This window comes from Dreissena polymorpha, chromosome 7 (assembly GCF_020536995.1).
Source record: "Dreissena polymorpha isolate Duluth1 chromosome 7, UMN_Dpol_1.0, whole genome shotgun sequence".
NCBI classification, from domain to species: Eukaryota; Metazoa; Mollusca; class Bivalvia; order Myida; family Dreissenidae; genus Dreissena; species Dreissena polymorpha.
The window spans coordinates 28,842,098-28,856,780 of NC_068361.1; the positions used below are offsets into that span (position 1 = coordinate 28,842,098).

Consider the following 14,683-nt stretch of genomic DNA (forward strand, 5'->3'; position numbering starts at 1 on the left):
TAGCCAGACGAGGAAATCATCAATACAATTCAAAATAAGTTTACTTGTATTCGGCAAAGTTAGGGTAGATATTAACGTAAACCAAAATATATATATGATCCGGCACGAGTTGTCATATCAAACCATATTTTATTAAACGAGTTCAGGAATTTTGTTAGTAAGCGAGCCATTTTTATCACATGCTTTTAAATGAGCAAATTAAATAAATATTTACGCAAACATAATGATAAATCCCGAATGTTGTTTACATTTTGTGACGTCATTTGACGTTGCAACGTCAATAACAAAATGCGATTGGTCAATCGAACGAAAACTAAGCCAATGAAAAGGCTTAAAAAGTATATTACACATCATTCGGTACACCTCGCAGATTATCTTAATCGGACTCGGGAGAAATACGGGTTGAAAGTAGTCCGCCCACGTGATACCATTCTAAGAATGTTACAACAACAAAAACAATAACAACGATGGCGTCAGAATGTGATCTTTGTGTAAATAGCCACAGAGATGTTTATTTAAGTCACGGAAGAAAGCGGGAGGACTTGAAAGCGGCGGCCTTAGAATTCTTCCCACTGTATACCAGCGTTATCCAGCGTATATGCGCCAACTGCTGGTCGAAAATATCAAAAATTCGTGCATTCAAACGGTATACACATGATTTTAAAAAAATCTGTCCATTACTTGTACACTATTTAGACGTAATATTATGCTGATAATGTAGTTATGAAAAATGACTGGCTATTCGAGCAGTCTTGCCAGCTCCTTTTGATAATTTCTGTGCCCCCCCCCCCCCCCCCCCTAGCTGAAATGATTCACGTTCAGAATAAAGCCGAGAGTATGCCAATGCAAAAATCATCAAAAGACTATGGCGGCAATTTATATTAACTACCTCCCCTCACCCAACCTCGCCAAGCACCATTGCTATAAATCAATATAAACCAATAACAGTTTAATGATTTTAATTTTAGAAATCTAATATGGCGCCAGTCGGTTGATAATATGCAGGGGGTCCACCAATATAGTGATTTTAGATTAACTACTTTAAAATGTATAGATCTTGTATGTTTTATTGCAGCTAGATGTTGAACCACAATTTGTGTTTACATTTACAATTCGGCATGTCATTTGAGAACATGCTATGTTGATGCACTAAATACTGATAGCTTGTACTTATTTATGACAGGAGTATTCTTTGGATTTAACGCTTTATTTGACCCTTGTCAACTGATCATTGGTTATTATATACGTCATGAACCCCTGGGTTAGTACATGAACATCATCCAGTTTGCAAATAACAGAAATCCAACAATTACAAGGTTTTCCTTGGCTTGTATGCAAAGAGCTCATTGAACGCTGTAAACTAACATGATACCCATGTTTTATTGATTTTAGAGGGCCAATCTTATGATACAACAGCATTGGTATAAAATATATACTTGATTATTTGCCTTGTCCATGTAGGTCTGTGGAAGGAAAGCTGGAAAATGTTAAAAAGAGAGCAGTTACTCCACTTAAGGGAACTCCAAAACGTAGACGGATGTCAATAGCTGAAAACCTTATCTGCAGCACAGAAAAGTTAAAGTCGGCCACGTAGATGACACCAAAGAGAATACCGGTTTTTGAAAAATTGGTGTCCAGTATAGAAAAGCTGAAATTAGGTATGTATGTTTAAGCGATTTAGGTGTCTCAATTTGGACCTTTAATTTACTGATAATCATAATGTTAGGTGTCAGGGATTTTCTCAGGCCTTTTAAGCAAAATTTTTACCCATCACCCTTATTCTACATTTTGTCATATTTTGGGCCTTATCTGAATCTTATCTGGTCCCCTGCCTCTTTTACTGCGGAAAAGAATGTCAGGTAAACTTCAAACATGGGGGCGGCCTGTGGATTATCAAATGTGAGAAAATTTTACAAATAAAAGATTATGTTCGGGTAATGGTTTAAATAAATCAAGAATACACCAATATATATGTAATCTGTATTTATTTTGAATGTTTCATCAAATTGGATAGAGAAATCACGATTTGTGTAATGACCATTAATTTACGTTGCGATTTCGGATATTTTCTAAATGCTGACTTGTGTTTGTTTAATGTCACACACTGGATACTGGTTAATTACTTGTGCAGCTTTATTCTCTCTTTTTTTTTAATATTGCCAATTTTAATCATGTTTATCGCAAAATTATTCATTGATATTAACATTTTATCCAAAATAAATCTTTAATTATGATGCTTTCTCTAGGAGGTTGTTGTACTGAAAAATTGCAGTGATAGAAAATGTCAGTTGCATTTGAAAACAAATGCATTGTTTGTGCACATGAAGTGAGTGAAGTTACAGGGACGGATCCAGGATTTTTTCAATGTGAATCCTTCACACTTTTTTGGTACCCGATTAAATATTCAAATATTAGTTTAACTAATCCGACATAGTTTGTCGAGGAATTATGGGGGCATATGCCACTTCAGCCCCATCAGGATCTGCCCTGGATATAATGTTTATTCCCTGTGAGTATGTCCAAAATCTAGCCACAATGAGTTGGATGGAATCCAATGATACCCCTGCCTATGAGCAGATAATACTCCATGATAATGTTGTTATTCAAAATAATAAAGAACATGGAGGGGGACTAGAAACCCTGGGCATGTTTTGGGGAATTTTTTTTTTATCAAGTACTTTGAAATCATTAATTAATATTTGTTGTGGTATAATGAGCCGCATTAAGCTAGATTGAGCTTAAGCCTTTGAGACCAGCTTTTTTAAATGGTTTGGTTCAGGTAGCATGCCAATATCAAATAAGACTGTCAGGTTTACTTATTTTATTTTTATATTGAAATATATTTATAATAGACATCCTCCATTAAGTCCTTACAATTAAAACTATGTTTCCATGAAAGGATGCACTTTTTCATTAATAAGGCCACGACTTTTTTTTTATTGGTTTACAAAAATTATTTTGAAAATGGTCCATCGAACGGTCGAAAAAAAAACAAAAAACAAAAACATCATTGGAAAAAAAAGTTAATACTAATAACATCAGAACAAAGACAACATATCTTTTATAATCTTAACACAGAGACAAAAAATCAAATTATGCAATGAAACACATCTATATCTTCAAATGAAATGAGTCCTAAAAGCACCTTTTGTAACATCAGGCAATTTTAAACACTCCATTACATGACATGCGTTCTTCTCCCATTAAAACGAAAAACTGCGTTTCGTTTCCATAATTCGATGCGCACCATTACGCAACAATGCGATGCCCGTTGCATAAATCTTATATAAGATAAACTACTCATACACAAATTACCCGGTATGTGTTTGCTCTTACTCGACTTATGAGATCGTACATGAAAAAAAAATCCAGGTAGATCGATCCATGCGTCGTCGCGGTAATGTTTGTCAAAGTTGTTGTTGTCATGAAAACTCGTTGATTTACAACGCAAAACGTCTTATTTGAACTGACGCGAATTAATTTAATCATATTTGTCAACTTCGCTTTTGCTTTATTTTGATAATTTAATCCAAAGTTTAATGTTAGCAAGTGTTTTTTTTTACTGGAATTGTAAACAAGGAGTCAGTTAAAGTCTTCCGAAAATGTGCAGTCTGTGTGAATTGACAGTTTGACGTCATCAAAGGAAAGCCGCTTTCTGTCGGAAGCAATAAAGCGACAAATTTCGCGCCGAAAAAAATGGCTTCCTTTGTCTAGCAATCAACATGCCGAACCAATCGTGTGTTTGTTTCTCAATTGCAATCCTCCAATTTAATAAAAGCACGTGCATAGCTCCGCCTTCGAATCTTTTGCAGAGAACGGAGGCGGAGTTTAACGGTTAATTGAGCTAGTGTTTTACGCACGTTGAGTTCCGATTTGCCGAAATTACTCGGCCCTAAGCATTGAAAAGACAAATACATTTATCAATGATTTTCCGAGATATACCGATTTGTTCCGATTTCCAAACTTTCTGTACAGTTCCTATAAACTATGGCGGACGTGTTTACAAAATTCCTAAACACATATATCGTAAATAATGGCATTGTTTTATTGGATTATTTATACTAATTATCAAATACTTTTTTATCTACTATAATATCGGGTTTGTTTAATATAATTAACATGTTAAACAATATAGTTGCGTCACAGACTCGGAAATAAATTTTGATGGGGTCGACATTTTACTGACGCTGATTTTCTTATTGTCTGTAATTTTTACCCGAAATAAATTTTGAGAAGTGCCCATAAAAGGACTGGTACATAATGTGTCACATTGAAAAATATCCCGATCTCTGCAATATAGGTGAACCAATCGTTGATTGTACTTACCCGATTTTATTCGCAACCGTACTCAAACCGGATCGTTTTTTTTTCTCGTTTCGCTCGTTTTGCAGTGCGGTCGGGAATAAAATATTTAAAAAAAAGACGATTTTCCGATTTTATTTTTTTTCCCATTTTCCAAAAATTAGGGTCGGCGGTTTTGTAAACCAAGAAATATAAAAGTCGTGGCCTAAGACACCATTCTTTCTTTAGTTTTTTTTTGCTATTCACTTAAAATTTATTTTCAAACAAATTTTCATTAAATCTCTAAAATCTTCAATTTCACCTTAATTGTTTAATCTTAAATTAAAGAAGCTTTTATCATACTTCTCATTTGACATATATATCTTTAATTGTAACTATAATTTTGTAGACCTGGAAAAATGATGTGTGCGTGGAAAGTAATTCTGCTTGGAAAAATTCTTGGGAAAATCACTTTCATGTGGAACCTATAAATTAACATAAATGATAATGTATTAAAATTATTTGAGAATAATAATCCTTGAAGCTTATGAATTAAAATTAAAATATCAATGTAAGTAACTATTATAGATGTTTTAACTCAAGGAAGCTGTGATGACACTGCGGGTGCTAAACCTAGGAAGCAATTGTTCCATGATCATGCATATTCACATTCAAGTATGTACATTCTGTTTGAATGTTAATAAAAGTTGTTGACAGTTACAAGTTCTTGTTGAAAATTTCTATTTTTGTTAGCTGAATAAGTTTGGAACACATCACATGCCAAGTACATGTGTAAATCAATCAAATAAATGATTTTGAATAGTAAGATGGATAAAAATTCTATAAAATGAAAAACAACATAATTATTTTGTAAGAACATTTACTAATTAATCACTTATGTTAATGTGTTTCAAATTTGTTCAAGTGTCATAGATGTAGATAGTGCTAGATAACTGAATGGAGTATTAAACAGCAAAAAAACTTGATATTCACATTGTCTGTACAAGTTTATTTTGAAAAAAATCAACATGATTTAATTTTGATTATAATACATGTAACTCTGCAAAATGATCATCTGTTCTGTAGCTGGTACATCTCTCACATATATACAGATGCAGGCTCTTTAATAAAATATTAATTGGTATTATGGCCCCGGCATCAGAACAGTAAGTATAACAAAATGTACTTTTTACGATTGGAGTAATTAAATTATGCTGGAAAAAAAAAACAGTTTCATTGGGAAAAAAAAGACTTCCATATTCGTTTAAAATACATGCATTTGATGGCCATGATACCATTGCTTATGAAGGGCTTGAATCATTGTTTACTGTTTACATTCCCAATGTTTTACCCCTAGTGCATCAACATTTTTTACAGGTGCAACATTGACAAAAAAAAGGATTTTATTCCTTTTATCTAATAATTGATGGGGAAAAGTTGGCAAATGCTTGGGGATGTCATGACTGAAGTTGTGTTAGAAAACAAAGTGAACACAAGCAGTCACTCTTAAATGCAATAAATAACTATTCTTTAATTTTGTTTATTTTTTTTTAGGATTGGCGTTTTTTAGTTTCACTTGTACGGTTATTGGACTACACAATGGGTGCTTTACCAAGGATTCATTTACTTCACTGATTGGTTCTACTCTTGATATTTGACAATTCATCAAGTAAAGGTGATTATTAATATATAATAAACAATAAACTGAAAATGAATTAAACTGCACAATAAACTGTGTATGTTAATATGAGGATCAAACATCTGAACTGTTTTCAACAGTTTGTATTTCATGTTCCGTTTAAATATGTTTGTTGATTTTCCTCTTCCAAGTAGTTTTACTAGTTGTTAGTTATTTTGGAGTAACATGTTTAACAAAGTTTAACATCCATGTAGTTTTATCTTGAAAACTTTATTAATATATTATTGAAATCTTTTAAATACTGACTTAGGAAAAAAAAGATTTAGTGATAAATATTTATGAATTTCTCATTCTAGAGGAATGCATTTTGTAATGTTATTTATTTTAAGATAATGCTGGTATTTTTTTCCCTGCTTTAATTAGCTCATCTATTCAAAAATAAATAAAATATGAGCTATTGTCATCACATGAGCATTCAAACTTGGTACACTTACTTACTAACATGAGGGGACTTGGCAGGCAAAGTTAGATAACTCTGACTGGCAATTTGGCAAAATTATGTGCCCTTTTTATACTTAAAAAATTGAAAATTTGGTTAAGTTTTGTGTTTCAATAACAGAAGTTTTAAGTTGAGGGAAAGTAAGTATTTGTATTTCTTATACCTTTCAAGCCACAGAGTGGACTGAGCCAATCAGACTGACTACTTGTAAACAATCGGAACAGAGTAAAATAGTAGAGAAACAACTCATAGACGACACAACACAATTAGTGTCCATGTTGTCCTCCTCGAAAACCAGTGTCCTGTCCACCCAGCGGCTAGAAGCATTGTTTGAGGAGGATTTATTCACCGCTGCACTAGATGAAATGTCGGTGAATATTCCATTCCTTTACGAACTACTGAACAAGCTGGTGGGTGACACAGGATGCAAGAGGGCAACTATAGCGATGATCTACGCCATGATATTGAATAGCAGAAACAGACGAGTATCTGCCTTACAGAAGTGTATGACTGTACTTGCTGTAAAATGTCATGCAGATAATAAGGTTTGATGTATTTCTGTGTTACATGTAATACTTTGATCAGTAAGAAATTGACTTAGAAAATTATTATATTAATTTATAAAATTAAAAAAAAAAGTTTTAATTCTGAGATGAAAACTTAAAAAAAATGACTCGTGAACTTGTGGAAAAATGAAGTCAACAGATATTGACTACAGATTATGGAGTACTTGTAACACATCTGCCTGACCTCTCTGTTGTCTGTCTGTCTGTTAGGACATCCATCTATTTGTCCATCTGTTTATTAAAAATACTGGCTTTGCGACCATAATTTAACACTTTGTCATTGTAGAAGGTGACTTAATGTGTTTAAAGGATTGGAGTCTATGTATCTCTTAGCTCCAACAGGTCGGGTGGTTTTGACCTCGGGTGTTGGTTTTAATTTTGTAACACCTGAGGTTAGCCAAAGTCATATTTCCTGTTCAGTGCTGCATGCTCTTAAATATTGATCAATTTGCCGTAAAAGCAAACAAAATAAAGGAACTTTGTTTGAATATTAAAATTAAATTGCTTTACAGTAGGCAACACGTTCAGCACTGTTCAGTCCTATTGATATTATGTTTATTATGCCCTCATTCGAAGAAGAGGGTGTATATTGCTTTGCACATGTCGGTCGGTCCACCAGGTGGTTTCCGGATGATAACTCAAGAACGCTTAGGCCTAGGATCATGAAACTTCATAGGTACATTGATCATGACTCGCAGATGACCCCTATTGATTTTCAGGTCACTAGGTCAAAGGTCAAGGTCACGGTGACCTGAAATAGTAAAATGGTTTCCGGAAGATCAACTCAAGAACGCTTATGCCTAGGATCATGAAACTTGATAGGTAGTTTGATCATGACTGGCAGATGACCCCTATTGATTTTCAGGTCACTAGGTCAAAGGTCACGGTGACTCGAAATAGTAAAATGGTTTCCGGATGATAACTCAAGAACGCTTATGCCTAGGATCATGAAACTTCATAGGTACATTGATCATGACTGGCAGATGACCCCTATTGATTTTCAGGTCAAAGGTCAAGGTCACGGTGACCCGAAATAGTTAAATGGTTTCTGGATGATAAATCAAAAACGCTTATGCCTAGGATCATGAAACTTGATAGGTACATTGATCATGACTGGAAGATGACCCCTATTGATGTTCAGGTCACTTAGTCAGAGGTCAAGGTCACAGTGACCCGAAATAGTAAAATGGTTTCCCGATGATAACTCAAGAACGCTTATGCCTAGGATCATGAAACTTGATAGGTACATTGATCATGACTGGCAGATGACCCCTATTGATTTTCAGGTCACTTAGTCAGAGGTCAAGGTCACAGTGACCCGAAATAGTAAAATGGTTTCCCGATGATAACTCAAGAAAGCCTATGGCTAGGATCATGAAACTTCATAGGTACATTGATCATGACTGGCAGATGACCCCTATTGATTTTCAGGTCACTAGGTCAAAGGTCAAGGTCACAGTGACAACAACATATTTACAAAATGGCTGTCACTATAACTGAGAGCCCATATGGGGGGCATGCATGTTTTACAAACAGCCCTTGTTTAGTATTTCAGTTTATAATTTTCTAAAGCAACTGTCGCAAGCACAAGGCGAATTGTTGGTTTCTTCTTGCACAAGTCACTCACAATAAAGGATTTCATTGCTTTTGTATAATCCTTATGATACTGAGCAAATATTCTATTCTCAGGAATTTCCTCACCAGTATATTGTCTTTTACCTAAATAAGAATTAAGGTACTGGTAAAAATAACCTAAAGCCTCCAAATTTTCTTCATACATGATAGTTACTGGGAAGTCACTCAATTAATCAGTTAACTCCACTGCCACTGGCTCAATCAATGAGTCCAACTTATCAATTTTTTTTATATTTGGTAATCTTGATCTTTTACTTAAATAAATATTGGGTCTGTCCGGATTAATAGACACACAGGTGTATTTCCTATATTGCAAAGTGTCTGTCAATTCATTCTTTCTTTGTTCAGTACATGTGGCTGTCAAAGCCAAGTGGCAAGCATTAGGGAATATCACCGTAAGTTCACCTAATTTTCGGAATGCTGGTCGAAATTCACTTCCCCTGAAAACAGATAACACATTTACAAGTTTTACAAGAAGCTTAGTTTGTCTAGTCCGTAAAAAACAATATTTCAATGCTGAGCAGGTTCCAAACTGTTGCCATTCTGATACATTTAGCGTTCTTTTAAAAAAATGAAGAAAACAATTTTGGAAATGCCAAGGGATGTTGGATGAATAAGTGCACAGGATTAATACCTTATAATAACCTTATTCAAACTGTCAGGGCTTTAGATAAGGTATGTACATCACTACATGCGTAAATTACACATACAAATTACATGTTTACGCATGTAAATTAAATATGCAAACGTTTTTCATGATGCTGTATTGCACACTTTATCTAGGAGCCAATTTGACACAGGTCTGCTTTTAAAGATTTTTGACTGACAATACTGACTTTAAATATCAGTATACAGATCTCTTGAGAACAGCGAATTTAAAATAACATTTTTCAACCTTAATATTTACCATTCTGAAATCATATGAACCTCATCAATAGCAACTGCACACACTCTCTGTTGGTACACAGGTGAATGAAAGATCTCCTGAATCTTCTTTGTGTGTAGTGCTTCTGGGTGGCTATAGATTATATTGTAGCGTCCACTCTTCAGCTCTGTCAGATCAAACATCTTTCCGAGGACAGATGTAGTGGGAGATTCTGAAAGATTGATGAAAAAATAAATCAATATAATTATATACTAACCAAGCAAAACAGTAAATGTAAAAGGCCTTTTAATATAAAAGTATATATTAAGTTATATCAAATAAGTAGCCCCAGTACCTAACGTTTATTGACACCTTAGAAAAGTCTAGTTTATCTTATTAAATTAAGAAAAGTCTTCTGAAATACAAAGGCTTGCCAGTTGCCATTTTGCCAATATCTGCATTCATATATCTGTGTGCATTCCACAAATGATGTCAGGAACCGTGAAATACATGGAGGATCATATAGTAATGTTTGTAGTTTAACCATTATGCATTTGTAAATAACTATGTTGGAGAAAATCAAGACATTAAGCTTAAATAAATTAATAAAATCACAAAATTTGGTCCAAATTGGCAGTGGAAGCACTAATTGTATCTAAGAATTATATTATTATAACAACAACAGACCCGGTTTGATTTGGTCTGTTCGTGGTTGTAATGGTAAATGCTACACCACTCACGCCACTAGTACACAAACCTTCAATTTCTTTGTCTGAACTGTGTTCCTCAATGTCATCCTCATTATCACCAAAGGTCACTATCTCTTTGGCATCATAAGACAGATAACAGCCTTTCAGGTTTTTGGATCTTAAGCTTTGTATCTGAGTAGGGGAGAAATTAATAAAATATTATAAATTTGTATTTCCCTGCATAAGGAACAACTGCATAATACCACATTCCATACTTTACATCTCTTGTAATCAATCTTAAAAAGATAGTAGGAAAGTGTTTTTTTTTCAAACTGAATACATAAATATTTATTAGTGGTCAATACAATACCCAGTACCGTAAAACATTTTATAATTTAACAAGGCTTGTCACCATAGGATGACATATGCCCCCTTTTTCCCTATTTTTTCGAAAACTAATCGCAAAGTGTGACAGAATTTCAGACAGACAGACGGACGGACGGTGCAATCACTATATGCCCACGTTTGGGGGCATAAAAATAAGCTATGAATAGCATTTTTCCTGTAATAACTTAACATACATGTATATGTTTACCAGAACATCAATCTCCTTTCAGTTTCATTATTTCTAATAAATACAAATATATTTTCTCAAGACCAGAGCTAAATCATGAATGTTAGTGAAAATCAACCACAATGATGATGCATCTATGCACTGTACCTGGTCTTCCATGATGGAATTAAGTGGTGCAACCACTATTGCTATCATAGGTTCAGCTGCACCTGTTTTCTTCTGAATTAAATACGGCAGAAGTTGATATATAATACTCTTGCCGAAGCCGGTTGGTAATATCGCCACGGTATCAATCCCATTCCATAATTCCTGTAGAGTTTGTACTTGCTCTGGCTTCAGAGCATAGAAAATCCCCATTTTCATCTTTGCCAAATGTAATCAACGCGCAAAGTCGGCCATGTTCGTTTTTACTATGTAATTTTGATTCGCGTAGGCCCGCGTAGGTAGACCGCAATACTGCTTCCTAAATGTGTATTCATACTATCTCCTTCGAGGTACTTATCCGATGTTTGACGGAAAGGGCCGAGAATGTGCGATTGATTACACATGTGTAAGATTTTCGTAATGGTTATATAGACCGTTCCATAATCGATAAATTGACCGCCGCCATATCGTCAGTCACGTGACTGTCCGCCATTACACTGCTGCTAACTTGTGCGAGTCTGCGATTCCAAAAGCCAAAGACATAGAGAATACCCGCTTCACCGTTGTCGGATAAATAAATTACTTAATGAATTAATGTGAGGCGATTATCACATTTTTGTTGTTTAAATGATTGTTTGAAGTTAAGATTGATTGTTACAAATAAAATGTTTAAAATGCTTTCGTGTATTTGTTTGTTTTATCTGTAATCAAGTGGTAATCATCGGCGAAAATTTGCCGGTTCAGACGCTCATACTATGTCTTTGATTAGACTTGTTACTTTTAACGTTTCACAAACAATTCACGCATGTATTGTTGTGTTGATTTTAATAGCCGCAACATCAAGCAGATTATATTTTAATTAATACTTATAAAAGATTCTCGCGCAATTAATTATCGCTAATTGTTTGTAATTGATCTCATTTGGTAAAAATCTACATTCCAAAATCATTACATATTATATAAAGTATGATATTTTTGATACGCCTTCCATTATTTTTCTTGTTCTAACTGATATCAGAGATAAAAAATTGTGGTTTGTATTTATATTTATTTTTTTTTAGATGGAATTTTGTCACGTTAAAAAACGAGCTTTTTTATCATGAGAGAGTGATATTGATCTTGACGACCTTTTATGTGATTATTCGGAAGATGAAGAGAATGCGATCTATGTGATATATCTATATTTTCATCTTTGAATCATTTAACAGCTATAAAGCTAAACATACTAAAAATTGTATTTTATAGGTCTTTGAAGTAACGCAAAACATATGGATAACGACACCAAATGTTTAGTCTATTAATCCACACACAAAAACTCCGATAAAAAAAACACCTAAATAATATTTCAAAAATGTATTATTAAGCGCCAAACGAATTTATTAATACATTTATTTGCAACTTTAAAAAAAGCGGCATAAGCATCAAATTAAAGATTATCTGAAGATTGAAAGGCCGACAATTTGACACAATAAAGAGCTCTATGCATAAGCCGTAATATTTTTTTTTGCAGAAAAGCTTCAATAAATTACAATAGTAATACATCTAATTATAAAAATATACTTATCAATGGCATGAGGACGCTAGTGTGATAAATAAATGAGTGTTAGAAAGTGTAAGGAGTGCTTTGAAAATAAACATACTACAAAGCCATATTAAAAGCAAAGGACATGACAGTATTTACATGTAATTTTAATTTGATGGGTTTTGTACAAAGAATGACGCTATTGAGGAATATTAACATACAACTGAAAAAACACAACTTCATATGATGCAAATTGAACTGTGTACTCATGTATATTGAAAACTCATTACTAGTGACACATATCTAAAATTTTAACACACATATATTTATATACATATATATTTTAAAAATATTTTTTACCTCTGTTTGATGTCAAATGTAATTTATTGTTTTATGATATCGTTCGTGCATTGCCGTAACATCAAATCTTCATACGGAATGACGTAGTTTAAATTAACCGATACCCGCTAAATACGTTAAATGTTTTTTTTTTTAAATACTTTATTTTTTCATAAATTAAACGGGCTAGTATCTTTACGGTGTACAATTTCTGATATTCTATATTGGACATAACTTTTAATTTGTAAAATATGTAACATATCTTATTTACGCAACTGTTAAGTATGTCGTAGGTAAATTATCTTACCAAATGACTGCTTAATACTACCAGGAAGATGAGACATGGTGGCATCAATTGTGTTTAATGACCAGACTGTCATCTGCCACCCAGTGTGGTTTATAACACCATGTGGTTAGTTAAGTCTGGACAATATCTGATCAAAACGAGAAAATCGGATTATGCAGAACAAAGGGGCAATTAAACACTGGAATGCAAAGGCATACACGATTTAAAGATTGATGCAAATAATCAAATGAAAAATATTGCATTTAAATTAATTAAATGCTTTTTTAATGTGTCAATGTGTTAGTTTTCCAAGACAACCAAGACCATGTTATGACGGCCTTAGAATTTAGAAAGAAATTCATCCGTTGAATAATCAGTGCTCTCTTATATATGTTACCGATTGTTAAGCAGCAGTGTAATGGCGGACGCGGAGAGAATTCAGGGGAGATAATTATGTAATGACTAAATTATGGAACGGTCTATTACATGGGAAATAGGGTATGGCATGTGATAAAAAGATATTTTGGATAAGTAGATAATTTTAAGTCGTTGATTGTTTTGTCTGTCTTCAATGGAACAGTTTGTGGTCACACACAAAAAACACACACGAAAAGCTAACAAATAAGTGGTGGCCAAAACACAAAACAGCGTTTGGAGGAAAACTGTCTTCTCTATTTTGGATAAACACTAAAGTCAATATGTGCATTATTGTGTGACGTATTCGCTAATTACTATGGAGGCATATGTTCCATAGATTATGTAGTGTTCGCGCATTCTGGTATTTAAGCCTTAATCGTCAATATAATAAGTATTAAGTCAGCGTGAATCGACAGCATGTATGCACTTTCTTATTTAGATGATACTAATGTAGAATAGATCAGTGTTTCTATGTGTCTAGGTCTCGAGTACCAGTGCGTATGGCCCTTGTCTTGTATGTGTCCAGCATCTCTTGAGAGATTCAGTCGCTTGTCCTGTGTGCGTCATGCATGTTTTGTCTAGTGAGTGAGGCTGAGAGAATGAGAGTCATCAAATATACAAGACTTTTATTGGTCAATACTTAAAACCCAGTACAACTGTTTGCAAATTGCTGGCCATGCTTTCCTTGGCTCACAGGCTGTCGAAAGACACAGTTTTTTTTTAAATTTAATTACAAACCTAGTGAGTTTTATATTATTTATATTTGCCATAATTGAATTGTCTGCATTGTAAATGAATTTGATTATTTTGCAATAATGTATCTATGTTTGTAATACTGTGCGAGTTGGAATTCTGTTATGTAGTTTCGTTAAGGAGGGACTTCCTTTTAACGAAAAAACAAAATTCTGCAAAATCAGCAGAAAGTGTCGTCCCTGAATAGCATGTGCACGGGCTTATATTGGACGCTTTACACACATGCAATAGGCCCAGTTTTTCCAGAGCGAGGCTCACGTGTTTATCCCATTCATGCCTAGCGTCCTGAAAAAAGGACATTGCAAACAGCGTAAACCCAGATGAGACGCCGCATGATTAACCCGTTGCATGCTGGGAAACTTGTCGTCAGCTTAAATGTCATCTGCTGAATCTCTAAAATTAGCATTTTCTTCGATTTTTTTCAAAGAATACTATCAGAATAGCAAACAGTGTGGATCCTGATGAGACGCCACG

General features: G+C 34.0%; 1 protein-coding gene and 1 long non-coding RNA gene across 2 annotated transcripts in view; one reads left to right on the plus strand and one right to left on the minus strand.

The window, feature by feature from the left end:
• The window catches only part of LOC127836866 (angiopoietin-2-like), a 456,318-nt gene that overhangs the window by 229,651 nt on the left and 211,984 nt on the right, over positions 1 to 14,683 (plus strand). The gene's annotated exons all lie outside the window — the stretch shown is intronic.
• On the minus strand, positions 11,326 to 13,472 carry LOC127836890 (uncharacterized). Its single transcript, XR_008028984.1, has 3 exons — positions 13,437 to 13,472; positions 13,061 to 13,187; positions 11,326 to 11,410 (listed from the first exon to the last, which is right to left on the minus strand). It is a non-coding gene; the product is annotated as an uncharacterized LOC127836890 (long non-coding RNA).